General features: G+C 45.5%; 1 long non-coding RNA gene across 1 annotated transcript; it reads right to left on the minus strand.

Moving 5' to 3' along the window:
- Window positions 1–11,566: 11,566 nt before the first annotated feature.
- Window positions 11,567–12,580, minus strand: LOC146616417 (uncharacterized). The gene is made up of 3 exons (XR_014906958.1): window positions 12,383–12,580; window positions 12,119–12,180; window positions 11,567–11,836 (listed from the first exon to the last, which is right to left on the minus strand). It is a non-coding gene; the product is annotated as an uncharacterized LOC146616417 (long non-coding RNA).
- Window positions 12,581–12,703: the final 123 nt, after the last annotated feature.

The following is a 12,703-nucleotide window of genomic DNA, read 5'->3' on the forward strand; positions in this document are numbered from 1 at the left end:
TATAATTTATAATCCTTATCTTTATAATCTCTTCTGCTATTTGCACATTCTTTACTGTAAATTCCCAAGTTAATTTGTAAATTTTTGTAGTAAACTGTAAATTGTAAATATTGTAAAACTTTTCTTCTGTCATTTAATGGTCGGGCATTGTACAGCTACAAGCATTTCACCCCCATGTCATACTGTGTATGGTTGTGTGTGTGTGACAAATAAAATTTGAATTTAAAGTAATAAAGGCCTCACTGTGTTGTGAACTTAGGAGTAGATTGTAGGAGGCCTCTCCCCCACTGAGTGGAAATTCCCCAGAGGATGTTTTAGGGTGGGGGTCTCAACATTTATAACTGGGTAACTGTGGTCTGGAAGGGAGAGGGGTTTTATGACCTCTAGGGAGTTACCTACACCCACAGTGTTTTAACTGTCACGCACACACATCCACACGCACACTCACTCGTGTGCACTCACACATACACACAGGTATGTGTACACAGTCACACACGAGCACTCATATAGGCACGCGGGAACGCGCACATGTAGGCATTCACAGGCTCGCACACACACACAAGTGAAAGTATGTAAACATAGTACTTAGTTTTATGGCACCTTGTAGAGGGTTTAGAAGGGGGGTCACTGATACAAAACTGCATGTAACAGACAAAGGAGTTGAGATCTGCAGAGGAGTTCCAGGGTCCTGTACATCTCCCTTCTAGAAGGTGTAATCAATAGGTATAATCAATAAGTGTGGTCAATGAGTGTGAATTAATAAGTGTTGTGAATTGACTACTGAGTCCCCAGTGTTCTTTCTGGAGGCCTGAGGAATCTACGAACCGGGTGAAACTGTGAAAAAGTAACAGTTTTGGTGCCGAAACCCGGGATTCGCTCGAGGTTCAGAGAGGACGAATTGGCAGTGCTGAGGTCGTGAAACGAGGCGAACAGAGAGCCGGCTCAATCATCTAAAAGGTAAGCACCACCTGTTTATTTTTGAAGTGTGCATATTGAATAAATTCTAAATTATCTGTTCGCTAAGTTGAACGTATCACAGTGTAAATTCACTCAGTAGAAAAAAAGGCGGCTAGCGTCCGCCTCAGTGCGTTAAAGCAAGAGACTTTTGCTAAGAACTCAGGTTGATGTTTAGCGTACTGTGAGCGACTAAAGCAAGAGACTTTTGATAAGAACTCAGGTTGATGTTTAGCGCCCCGTAAGGACATCTCGGTGCGTTAAAGCAGGAGACGTTTGTTACGGATTAATAGAATCTGTGTTTCATCCATGGCGGTGTCTGATCCGTCTTAGTTATTAGGAAAAAAGTGGCGGTGCTGTGCTCGTCCTCGTGCGTTAAAGCAGGAAACTTGTGTTACTATTAGTTAGAAAGCGGGGCTGAAAGGCTTTGTCGCCGGCTAAGGGCCATGTGCGCTCCGAGTTTGGCAACTCCACCCTTGGTCGGACGCGTCCTTGGGATTTGCCGGGTTGGTGACCTGGGCACCGGGGGCGCCCTAAATAACTAAAGCTAGGTGTTGGATCCTAGTCACGGTTGATAACATGCATGAGAGTGGGGGCAAGTTGCTTTGTTAGTGAGAGAACGACTGCTTGGCTCAGCCCACTGACTGCAGTGTGTGTAGACTGTGTAGTTGTGTGAAAGCGCCGTTAGAGTCGGCGTCTCGTCTGAAGTACGGGAGTCAATTAAAGTAACAAAAAGAATTCGTGTCTAAAAGTGTGTGTTTGTGGTGTGCAGAAATCGCGGCAGGAGGCCGTGTCGCGAATTGTTGCAAACTGTGAAGTCAATTGGGGGGTTTAATTTGGTTTTATATTTTTTAGGGGAAGAGAAACTGCGGTATCGAGTCCGTGGCGCAATTTGAATAATTTGTGAGGTGTACAAGAGCGGACGGCACCCGCTCTGTGTACCGCTTAGGGCGTTGTCCGGAATAAGCAGAGGAGGAAGTGTCCTGCTGTGAGTTGAGAACTGGACTGCGAGAAGTAGAAGGTGTGTGAGTGCCAGCCTTAAGGGGTGGGCTCGTAGGTGAAACGAAGGAGGAGTAGTAAGGAGGAGCTCGGAGGGTCCCGATGAAAACAAACGACGACATCTGGTGGTAAGTAACGGAATTCCAGGTGAGTTAAAAATAATGGCTGAACAAGAGGAGATTATTAGTGTCAAGTGTTCCTCTGACTGTGAGGTGTCCACACTTGAAAAAGACCAGACTTTGAATTTCACTCAACTTTATTTAGACCAACTAGTTTGATAGCTGGTAGGTAGCAGCAGGTAAAAAACCTTTCAACACAAAAATAAAGAACATTTCATTAACCATTCAGATAAATTACACAGAAGACAGATGAAATAACAAAATACACTTCAGTAAAGCCATTTACCATGTGGTTAACTGTGTTAATTTAACTGTGGTTCTTAAATAAATATACACAATGTGTCTTCTTTGCATTTAACACTTTTTTATAAACAATTGTATTTTAAAGTATACATTTTAGAGTTCACAAACATTTTAATAGACTTTAACTAAGGATTTTCTTTACAAAGAATTATTTTTCTTTAAATCAAAACCAAACATTTATTCACTAGTTTTACGATCCACCCAAGGATTTGGGGTAACTATTTTTAATATTAATTAACATAAATATGTGGGAACACTAACTGCACAAACAATTTATTCAAACTTAAACATTCATTTTTGTCAATATAATTAAACTTAAATGCAGCAACTATTTCCCTAAGCGTAAAACATTTGCACAACTGAGCTTCCATAGTCCCAGATACATCTGCAAAAGCAAAATGTGAACTCAAGAGCTTACCGATAGCCTGTCTTGTTCAAAGTCTTCCTCACAGTGGAAAAGTGCTTTGTTTGCCGTCCTCTCAGTATGTTGCACCCGGGTCAAATGACTGCTGCATGCATTTAAAGGTTTACTCGGCACGCCCACCCTTGATTGCTCTAATGTGGCTCACCTGGCAGGGCGGCGCACACCAGGCCGTGCTTAGTTGTTGATTGCACCCAAGGTCTAATCAGCGGCCATGGGTAAGCAGCAGCACCGAACAGGTAGAGGGCAGGAGGAGGAAAAGAGGAATAACAGCCACACCTACTAGGTCAGCGCGACAATTAGAGAAGGAGTGAGGAGTCCAACAGAGGGAGAAATGCAATGGAAAACTGTTGATAAGCAAAAAGAGAAATTAGGGGAAGCATTGAAGATCACCATGACTGGACATCTGACAGGTAAGAATGATAAAATACTGGAAATGGGGAAGGAAATAATGAGTGTATGTGATCAAGCTGGAATAAAAGGTGATATGCGATGTTCTCTCGCAAAGGCTTTATTGGAAGCGGCCAAGGCATCCGAGGAGAAACTCAGGAGAGAGTTGGATGGAGCACATACTTTGGAGAAGAGGGGAGTTAAGAAACAAATAAAAGAGGAGGAGGAGAAACGAGCCAGGCTGGCTGTATGGGGAATCAGCTGCCAAGGACTGGAGCACTGGATGAGGGAACCTGTGGAAGAGGAAGGTAAGTTGAGACCTGGTGGTCTTCCACACCCTCACCCCCTCTTTTTTCAGCACGTCCTCCACCATATTGTGGTAATTATCCAACATTGAGTATTGAGGATGGCAGGATGGAGAATGAAGAGGGAACGGTGCTGCGCCTAACTGGAGGGCAGGCGGAGTGTGATTATGAGGACCAGCACCGCCCTAAGCCGCAGCAACAAAATATAGTAATAGGACCTACAAAGACAGTGCTACCTGCTGGTCATACTCAGACCAACTTGGAACAAAAAGATGGGGAGGACGAAGAAGGAGAGGAAGAACAGCCTGGTGCAGCCGGAGCAACAGCTAGGACTCCTCTGGAATTATTACCTGAAGAGGTAGAGAAACTGGTGGACATGGTGAGTACACGGTTCGATGAAGAACAATTTTGGGAAAAATTTAAGAAGCAAAAGGTAAAAGCTAAAGGGAGTGGTGTTTTAGGTCCAGATGTGAGGAAGAAGGTGTATTTTAAGGCGCAAACACCTAAGGTAAGAGCTGTTGACACCTGGGATGGATGGATACAGGGCACTCTGGAAGAGGATATAGATGAGTGTAGTGTGATTCAGAGTGCAGGAGGGGATGAAGATGACTCAAGAGGATGGCCCGCGTTTGGATCTCGAAGAGAACGAGAGGAGATGGAGGACCAATGGCTTCGCAGTGGAGGAGAGCTTGGAGGTCATCCGATGTGGAGAAGAAGTCAAATGAAAGCGGCAGAAAATCCCCAGGGGGAAGTCCTGCGACACCCCAGTTCTGCATTAGGAATGCCCCTAGTGGTTGCAACAGGAGGTGAAAGAAGATATAAACCATACGGGGTAGGGGATGTTACATCCCTGGGGCAGATGCTCCCACCCATCATTGATGGAGGCGCGGGTTGGCTGAGATAACTTAGAGTGACATCAGGCACACAGCTCGCCCTGGGGGATTTTTAACCCAAATATTTATCCAATGAATCCCTGGACATATTATGATGGTTTGCAGAGTGCACCCATGGCCAGCTGGGGAGGTAATGTGTGGGCCGGTAGAGGAAGGGCAAGAGGTCGTGGTGGCTCGGTGGGTGTGAGAGGCACCCTGGGGTATGGAAGGGGAGCACCTGGAGCGGGTCGTGGGCCTAGAGGTGTCTATTGGGTGTGTTGTCAGCCTGGGCACTGGGCCAGAGACTGTCCACAGCAGCCACAAATACAGCAGCAAATGGGCCCGCCTCAAGCAGGAAGGGGTGGTCCATACTATCAGGCTCCAAACCCACACATGGTCCCCGGACCAAGACCTCAAATGCCGACCTGGGGGGCCGGCTGGGGCAGCCAGGACTGGCAGCAGTGACACACCCCACAGGGATGCCGAGGAGAGGGGGGAAAGGCAGACCCCTTACTCTCACTGACGGTGAATGGACTGACTCTGCCATTCCTTGTTGATACAGGAGCTACTTATTCAACCATCCAAGAAGTTCCTGAGAACATTAAACTATCTGGGGACGAGGTCAGCGTGGTTGGCTTCTCTGGGGTTCCAATGACATTGCCAGTGACTGTTCCGTTAAAGACTGAAATTGGAAAGCAAGCAGTGGCTCATCCATATGTTATTTCAGCGCAGGTGCCTGTGAACTTGATGGGGCGAGACCTGCTCATCAAACTGGGAGCTGTGATCATTTGTGGGCCCGATGGTTTAACAATGACTTTGAAGGATGGCACACAGCTTCCTTGTGTGGCCACAAGTACGAGAGGACAGTGGCTGCTGTCTGAGGACATTGATCGTACAGCAGAAATTTACTGGGCCCGGCTGACGACCTCTGACGGCATCCTGGCACACTTCCAGCTCTGGCGGCCCTGGATCATGGCCCTGGACGTGTATGCTCCACCTATTGACCCATACCACGTGACACTTTTTTACGATCGCGAAAATACTGAGTGGTACGAAGACCTGTTCCATGAATTCCTGGAAGGGAAACAATGGCAGGTCTCTACCAGGGGTATTTATGTTGGACCGCAGGGGGTAGCAGCCCTGGTCCACTTGGCGGAGGAACAAAAGAGCTGGTTCCGAATGGGTGATGAATCTGTGCCTCATGTGTCTCTAGCGGTTCATTCTGGACATCAAGCAAAGGACTTGGGTCCCATGATACGTGTAGCTTCACGAGCAATTGATTGGCAACTCACACAGATTCCTGATGTTTCCTTCTCCCCAAGTACTAAAACTTACAGAATTTCAACATCCCACACAGATGACACTATATTGGAACATCGTCACATACGTAGGACACATGGCAGGGAACTGACAGATCATCCAGAGGCGGTTAAAGGCCTCTCACAGTTGCCTCACACACTGTGGTCACAGGGGCCTACGGATGTTGGCTTAACCACCTGTTCGCCTGTGACCTTTGAACTTAAATCTGACATTCCAATATGGCGTCCGCAGTACCGACATTCACCACAGGCAGAGGAAGGCATTGCAGAGACTATTGAAGGGCTGTTAAAGGTGGGGGTGTTGGAGCCTTCCACGTCTCAATGGAACACGCCCATTTTGCCAGTGGAAAAGCATGGCACAGGTAAATACCGTATGGCTCATGATTTGTGGGCTATTAATGCAATTTTGAAAACTAAAACTGTGGCAGTTCCTAATCCATTTACTGCATTGACTAATCTCTCCCCATAGCAGCGTTGGTTTACATGCATTGACCTGGCAAATGCCTTTTTTTGTTTACCTTTGCACCACTCTCTGCGTGATGTGTTTTCTTTTTCTTACAGGGGTCAACAGTTAAGGTATACTCGGTTGCCACAGGGATTTGCTCTGTCACCGGGGATTTTTAACCAAGTGTTGAAGCAGATGTTGGAACCGTGTGTGATGCCGGCTGGCTGCACTCTGGTTCAATATGTGGACGACCTCCTGATTGCCGCTCCCACGGCAGATGCTTGCTTTCAGGCCACCATGACCGTGCTCAGGAGACTGGCGGAGGCGGGTTTTAAAGTGAGTAAAGACAAATTACAGTTGGTGAGACCACAGGTGACTTTTTTAGGGAGAGAGGTGAAACAGCATATGGTGGGGTTGATGGCTGCTCATAGAAGTGCCATTCTCTCCCTCTCGCGACCGGAGACTGTGAAAGAGATGCTTTCTTTTTTAGGTCTCACAGGCTACAGCCGGCAGTACATTCCAGACTATGTGGGCCGTACTAAGCCTTTGCGTGATTTGGTGAAGCAGCATGGCATGAGGGACCTGACTGCTAAGTTGAACTGGACTACTGAAGCTGAACAATGCTTCATTTCTTTGAAACAGGACCTTTCTCGTGCAGTAGATTTAGCTGTGCCAGATTACAACAGGGACTTCTTCTTAGATGTTTCTGAAACAAAAGGGGTGGTGAATGGCGTTTTGTTTCAGAAAAAAGGGGGAGGCAGACAGGTTTTAATGTACATTAGTGTATGTTTAGACAACATGGAGAAAAGGCACCCTACATGCACTCAGCATGTAGCTGGAGTGGCAAAGGCCATCCAGAAAGTAGCACATATAGTCAGAGGACACCCACTGAGAGTTTTAACAACACACAGTTGTTAAAACTGTGTTGTTAACATAAGCCACCACGGCTTATGTTAACTCACAGGCCTTCACCATGACCCCACTTAGACAACAGAGGCTCAGCAAAGTGCTGGAGGCTCCAAAATTGACTTTCATACATGAAGGGATAAACATGGCAGACCAAATGGGGTCAGGGGAACCGCATGATTGCGCCCAGGCGGTCTGGAGAGAAGAGAAAACGAGACCAGATCTCAAAGCGGAAGCCATGGAAGGAGCAGAGGATCTCTTCACAGATGGCTGCTGCTTTAGGGATGAGAAGGAGGGGCTCAAGGCAGGCTATGCAGTGGTAAGTAAGAGAGGGGAGCAGCTGGAGGTGATCAAAGCAGCAAAGCTGGAAGGGCAGCAGTCAGCGCAGAGAGCAGAGGTGGTTGCACTGATTGAAGCTCTGAAATATGCTCAAGGAAAAAGGATAAACATTTACACTGATTCAGCCTATGCCTTTGGAGCTGCACATGTGGAGCTGAGTCAGTGGAAGAGAGCGGGATTCCTCACTACCAATCAACAACCAATCAAACATGAGAAGGAGATGAAGGCCCTGGAAGAAGCCCTGGAAGGACCCCTGGAGGTAGCAATCATAAAGTGCAAGGGACACGATGATTCAGCCACTTGGGTTGCTCGGGGTAATCGAGCAGCGGATGAAGCAGCCAAAAAGGTGGTTGGCTACACGGGGATCAGACAAATGGTAAGTGTGGGAATGGATTGGGAAGAAAATCCAGGGCTGGAACGCGAAGAGATCATAAAAGAACAAGAGAAGGCCTCTCCAGAAGAAAAGTCACTCTGGAAGGAGAGAGGAGCCATAAAGGTAAGCAACATTTGGAGGGGGCCAGATGGAAGACCAGTGCTGACTGCAGATTTGGCAGAGAAAAAGATCAGAGAGGCTCATGGCCTTGGGCATGTGGGTGTCGCCCAGATGGAGAGGAATCTCTTTCATTGGTGGCACCCATTCCTGAAGGACATGTTGAGGGAACATGTGCGAACCTGCCTTATCTGTGGCCAACACAATCCTAAACCTACAGTGAAACCAGAGATGGGTAAGTTTCCCCTGACACAGAGGCCGGGTCAGGAAATAGTGATTGTCTACACAGACATGGTGACACCAGTGAGGGGTTTTAGATACCTGCTGGTATGTGTGGATAGTTTGACAGGGTGGCCAGAGGCGTGGCCAGCCCGGAGAGAAGACAGCACAACAGTCATTAAGTGTTTGGTAAATAATTATGTTCCCTGGCATGGATTCCCAGAGAGAATTAGATCAGATAATGGGACACATTTTAAGAATAAACATTTGCAGGAAGTGGAATCCATGTTAGGGTTGCAACACAGGTTTGGGACAGTTTATCATCCACAGTCTCAAGGTAAGGTTGAGCGAATGAATCAAAATGTAAAAAATAAATTGGCTAAGATCTGTGCACAGACTAAAATGGATTGGGTTGATGCATTACCAATAGCGCTCATGAGCATTAGATGCTCAGTAAATCAGTCCACCAGGTTTACTCCTTATGAGTTGTTCACTGGGAGACAATTTCCTGGCCCCACTGCAGGGGTGCCAGCTTTAAGACAAGAAATGCCTACATTTGAACATTTAAAGCAATTTAAAACACTGAAAGCTCTTGTCTTAAGTTTTACATCACCGGTGACTGCAGGCCAAGGACAGGAGCAGACGGTGCCAGAGGCAAAGTGAGTGTGACTGAAGGTCTACAAACGAAAGTGGAACGAGCCCAGGTGGACAGGTCCATTCGAGGTGGAAACCAGGACCTCACACGCGGTCCGACTGAAAGGGAAAGGCGAAACCTGGTACCACTGGAGCCAGTGTGCTGTAGCGGAAGAGCCTAAGAGGTCGGAAAGGCTCTCTGCAAAGGAAAAGAGGGGGAACTCGGCTGAGACCCCCCACATGGATCCCAGCCCAGGGACAGAATAAATCCCTGATCCATGCAACGACTGAAGACCCCGGAAGTTGAAGAAAGAAGAGTAAGAGAGAATCACCCGACTCAGAAGATAAAGGGTTAAAATAATAACAACAATAACAACAAAAAACAAAAGTAAATAAAAAAGCAAAAAAACGTAAGTAAATAAAAAAGCAAAAAAACAAAAAAAACCCAAAAAAACCCCATAAAGAACAAGTGAAATTAAATTGGATAAAAAGCGATGACAGAAATAACCAAAATGGGGTTATGGGGAAAGTGGAGAGCAATGGTAGTGTTAGGAGTGATAACTGTTGTAATTGTAATTGTGATTTTTCTTGAAAGTGAATTGCCCAGAGACAGATCTGAGTCCACTCCAGGGATACCCCCTTCACAGGCCACGGCGGAGCGAACCAAACGCAGCGAAACAGGTAAATCTGATGAGTGTTTGGATTATTATGGCGGTATAGAGCTGGACTACGTTAAAGGGTCCGCTACTTCACAACACAAAAATGTACATTATTCTCTTGTACATGACAGCAAATGAAGGCCTCATAACATTAACTATAAATGCACCAAGACAACCAAGTCTCAGTAAAAAGCATTATTGTTTACTTAAATTTGACCTTTAGACTATCAAAGATCTAAAGACAACTAACACATATTTTACCTTTTAAAAATTTATTAATATTGTTTTTTGTTTTTTACATTTTTTCAGATGTAAACTAAAATGCATTTCCACTTCTGGTTTTAGGTTTAATCCAGGTCATCTTATCGTTTGAACTTGAGGTGTCATAATGCCATATCTCTAACACGTTCCATTAAGATGTAAATTGGTAAATTTATTGTCATTTACAGTAAATAGGTTTATGTTTCTCAAATAACAGACTCATATTTATATCCTTTTTTCAAGCATAAAATGTTTGAGTCTCATGAGTGACGTGTTTACTGTGGCTCAAAGTTTAGCCAGTTTTTCGGGTGCCTCTGTAGTCTTGCTCATTGTACACTTATATCACAAGGCTAATTCAGAAAATATAACTGACATGATGTCTATATTTAAGAGAATATCAGTTTCACAGTTTGCAAATTAATTCAAAGACAGGGGAAGAAAGAAGTGATTGCTTAGTAGGTTATAGATTCATGCTGCTTTAAAACTACCTTCTTTCCACAGAGCTGCTGTTAAAAAATAAAGGCCTGACAGTACTATATACACAGCATGTGTGTTTTTGTTTATGAGTTGGCACCACACATTGTACAAGGTTCATGTTAGCACAGAATTCTGGGCCCTATGTATAAAAAGTCTGTGACACAATGTGATGCATGGAAGGAAGAGAGGACTCAAACACAGGACTCGCAGGCTGGTGAAGGATGTGGATGATGTTTGTTGTGAAGCCAGGATGAACAGAACATGAGAAGACGGACTGACTATACCAATTGAATAAATGAATGAATGAGTGAGTGAGTGAATTAATAAATTAATGGTTGGCTGGCTGACTGGATGGACTGAACTGAAAACACACATGAGGAATGGACGGAATGACAAGACTGGGAACTGAGGGCTTAAATACACAGTGTGGAGTTGTGATATGATGTGATGACATTAGGTTGCTGCATTATAATGTGAATGTATAATATTGTTGTCAGGCCTCTGTGTAACTGTAGGAGAAAAATAGTTTGATAGAAACAGCACTGCTGAGCCTGTTAGGCCTGAACACCTCCCTCTGCAACTGGATCCTGGACTTTCTGACCGGAAGGCCTCAGTCAGTACGGATCGGGAACTGCACCTCCAGCACCACCACACTGAGCACTGGGGCCCCACAAGGCTGTGTGCTCAGTCCTCTGCTGTTCACACTGCTGACTCATGACTGTGTAGCAACACACAGTTCAAATCACATCATTAAATTCGCTGATGACACGACCGTGGTGGGTCTCATTAGCAAGAACGACGAGTCAGCGTACAGAGAGGAAGTGCAGAGACTAACGGACTGGTGTAAGGACAACAACCTGTCTCTGAATGTTGACAAGACAAAAGAGATGGTTGTTGACTTTAGGAGGACACGAGGCAACCACTCACCGCTGAGCATCAACGGCTCCTCTGTGGAGATCGTTGACAGCACCAAATTCCTGGGTGTACACCTGGAGAAGGACCTCGGCTGGTCCCTCAACACCAGCTCCCTGCACAAGAAAGCCCAACAGCGTCTCTTCTTTCTGAGAAGACTGAGAAAGGCCCGGCTTCCACCACCGATCCTGACCACCTTCTATAGAGGAACTATTGAGAGCATCCTGAGCGGCTGCATCACTGTCTGGTTTGGGAGCTGTGCCATATCAGACCGCAAGACCCTACAGCGGATAGTGGGAACAGCAGAGAAGATCATCGGGGTCTCTCTACCCTCTATTGAGGACATCTACACCACACGCTGCATTCGCAAAGCCACCAGCATTGTGGCTGATCGGACACACCCCTCTCACACACTCTTTACACTCCTGCCATCTGGAAAAAGGTACCGAAGCATTCGGGCACGCACATCCAGACTGTGCAACAGCTTTTTTCCACAAGCCATCCGTCTCCTCAGCAAAAAGGGACTGACTGATAAACACGCACACACACACATACACTAACATTATCACTCAGCTTAACTCAAATACCTCAAAACATTGAGTCTGGACTGACTAACCAACACAAAGTGCAAACACACTGACCTACACCACCAAACCATCGTGTAGCAGATGTGAAATGGTCGACTGCGTTGTGACAACAGACACGGACTGGCTGGAAACAGGGTTTATTCCTATAAAACAGAGTGCAGCAGCAAAATCAGTGTCACACAGCGGCAGCAGGCTTCTCCTCACCCAGTGTGGAGTCCGTACAGCTCTGCTTGCATCATATAAAAGAAAATACAACTTATCAAAATAATAATTTTCACAACCGCCACTTCAAAATCAAATATTACAGTGGGGTAAAACAGAGACAATTATGGAATCACTAACAATAACGTATAACATTCAAATTCCCATTAAAATAGGTCAATTGCATAATACATATTCAAACAACTTTTTAACTCTTCCCAACATGGCTGAAGATACTGCTCAGAGCACAGCCTCGGGACATGAGCTCATTATACACATAAAACAAAAACTACACATTTACACATACCTATAAAACAGAGTGCAGCAGCAAAATCAGTGTCACACAGCGGCAGCAGGCTTCTCCTCACCCTGTTTAACACAAGTCAGTTCCACACAAACGGATGATACAACAGATAAAGCGCAGTTCCAAATATCATTTTTCTCACTCAAAGCGATTGAAAACACTTTGAGAGCTTTTAACCCTAGGAGCCAATACTTAACAAAGACAAATACACCGAATTTATATGGATAATTTAGTACAGGGAGAAGAGCTACAGAAAGCGTGCCTCACCAGTGTGGAGTCCGTACAGCTCTGGCTAGGAAACCCCACACCCGCAATGTGGCCGCAGGTGGCGTTACACTGATTAATGTCCCACTTCAACAATAACACACGGAACCTTAGTTCCACAAAAATAAAGTTCACACAATAAAAAAGTATAACCTATGTACAATACAGTTTTGAGAATGTTCACAATTCGTACATTATATCTCAGCTACAATCGCACACACCAACCTGTAAATGCTCTTTTGCACAATATTATTACTAGATATATTATATATTATTATTTTTTTTGCACTAACTTGTCTTGTAGCACCTTGGTTTCTGGAGGAA

This window comes from Diplotaxodon limnothrissa, linkage group LG16 (assembly GCF_057381915.1).
Source record: "Diplotaxodon limnothrissa isolate DT_005_m linkage group LG16, D_limnothrissa_male_GT1.1, whole genome shotgun sequence".
Lineage (NCBI taxonomy): Eukaryota > Metazoa > Chordata > Actinopteri > Cichliformes > Cichlidae > Diplotaxodon > Diplotaxodon limnothrissa.